The 2,204-nt window shown below is 38.5% G+C and overlaps 1 long non-coding RNA gene across 1 annotated transcript; it reads right to left on the bottom strand.

The window, feature by feature from the left end:
* Positions 1–1,171, bottom strand: LOC130510989 (uncharacterized). Its single transcript, XR_008944763.1, has 3 exons — positions 889–1,171; positions 440–747; positions 1–353 (listed from the first exon to the last, which is right to left on the bottom strand). It is a non-coding gene; the product is annotated as an uncharacterized LOC130510989 (long non-coding RNA).
* Between the last annotated feature and the right edge of the window lie 1,033 nt (positions 1,172–2,204).

Genomic DNA, 2,204 nt, shown 5'->3' on the forward strand with positions numbered 1-2,204 from the left:
TGTAAACTAAAAAGTTTATCAACTCAAAAGAACTTTCACAACTGCTCTGCTTCATCTATCAGTTTAAATATATATATAAAATAACTTGTGGCTCGTCTCTCATTTCTGATTGACCAGATTGCTCGGGTACATCCAATTCAATTACACCACCCTTCTGTTGTTCACGTGATCTCAGTCTGTGCAGGTAAAAATGTTGTCATTGCTAGAGTCCACACAAGTTCTAGAGTCTCTATGGTCCGCTCAAAAGCATCAATAGCCTCTCCAGGTCCATTACGAATGATGGATACAAGACCGCCGGGAAGGAATCTCACTAGTGTTAGGCACATGCATTGGTCGTGCGACAAGCTTCTTCCCTGGATGGGAATTTCTTAATTTTTGCCATGGCATGCAATTAGAAAGTAACTGGAAATATAATAAGTGTTAGGAACTAGGCTATTACTTTGCAAAGGCAAAGTTCCAGAATGTATACTACACCACCATGTTTTGGAGCAGCCCAAGCAAGTTCCTGTGTGCCTGCCAAAGCATAAAGAACATGGAGAGCACCCTCACGAAAAGAAGTTGCAGAATGAAACATTTGCAAAATGAGAAGAAGACAAGATCTGTCAGATAATCAGTAAAGCGAGATAGGACAATGATGTAGAGTTTTGGAATTTCAGTTTTTGATGCAATGGGCACTGAAAAACATCCAACGAGAGGTAATAATCTCTCTTTAGATGAAGCCAAATCCAGATACTTTGTAAGCAAGTTCTACACACAAAAAGAAGCAAAGAAGAAGTCAGACATGCTGACTTCTTTCATAACTAAACATTCACATGCTCCATTCACAACTCGTTTCAATATTCTTAAGTTGTCCAGTCTAAAAAAAAACAGAAATCGACAAAGTCTTACCTCAGTACAGTGCACAATGTCTTCAAACAGACTGGGATAGCTCTAGAATTCCAGTCCTTGCACTCTCAAACTGACTTACTACAGCAAATGCACGCATCACATTTGTGACAATGATTACAGCAGCTGGTTCATGTTGTGAAGTTGTTGGCTGAACTACACACATGCAGTGGGAAAGAAGAGTCGAAAGAAGCTGTGCACCACCATCTCTCACTAGTTCTTCACCGTTCAATGATGATGCAGCCAGCACCGCTGATACGGATGACTTTGAAAGTATGTGACTAAATAAAATTGTAACTGCAAAATTTTAGCAAGAGTAGCACGTTGCAACTAGGAGAGGGGCCCTATAGTTAGACATAAAAGATGTTGTCTTCCTTGTCCACTGTAACTGCATCAAGTGGATTGACAGTAGTATGGCTGTTTCAAAATAGCATGATTGTAATTAGAGATGTCAAATGGGCGGGCTATAAATGGGCGGCCCGTGTCCAAATTGATATGGTCTGAAATGGACATGCCCATTTTGACCCAGTAACTAAATTTTGTCCATATGGACGAACCCAATTATAACATGGACAATATTGGGTTTAACCACTTGGACAATGGGCGGCCCAAAAATCTAAAATATCTAGGTTTAGCAAATTAGAAAAAACACAATATTTTTTTTCCAACATTTTCCTTCCTGAAGCCTGAAAGTTTGATTTCTAACTGTTTATTTGTGATTTTTGTTATGGAAAACATAATTTCCGCTAAAACTGAAAAACGTAATTTTTCGTTAAAATCGAAAAAACGTAAATTTTCGTTAAAATCGGAAAAACATAGTTGCCCGCCAAAACCGGAAAAATGTAATTTCCTGCCAAGATCGAAAAATACAATTTTCCGCCAAAACCGAAAAATGCAATTTCTGCCAAAACCGAAAAACCGAATTTCCTGTCAAAATCAAAAACGCAATTTCCCGTCAATACCGAGAAACGTAATTTCTCGCCAAAACTAAAAACGTAATTTTCTGCAAAAATTGAAAAACGCAATTTTCCGCCAAAACCGAAAAATACAATTTCTCGCAAAAACCGAAAATGCAATTTTTTGCCAAAACAGAAAAACACAATTTCCCACAAAAATCGAAAAAATGAAAATTATATTGTTTACATTAAATGGGTGTATGGGTCCCATGGACAGCCCAACAAATCATGGTCTTATTTGGTTATGGTCTCATTTGGACATGGTTCTATTTGGGCTTCGACCAAAAATGTCCAACAAGAAAATGAAGCCCATTCGGACACGCCCAAACCCGCCCGGCCCGCCCAATTGACATCTCTAATTGT

This window comes from Raphanus sativus, chromosome 4 (genome assembly GCF_000801105.2).
Source record: "Raphanus sativus cultivar WK10039 chromosome 4, ASM80110v3, whole genome shotgun sequence".
Taxonomy (NCBI): Eukaryota; Viridiplantae; Streptophyta; class Magnoliopsida; order Brassicales; family Brassicaceae; genus Raphanus; species Raphanus sativus.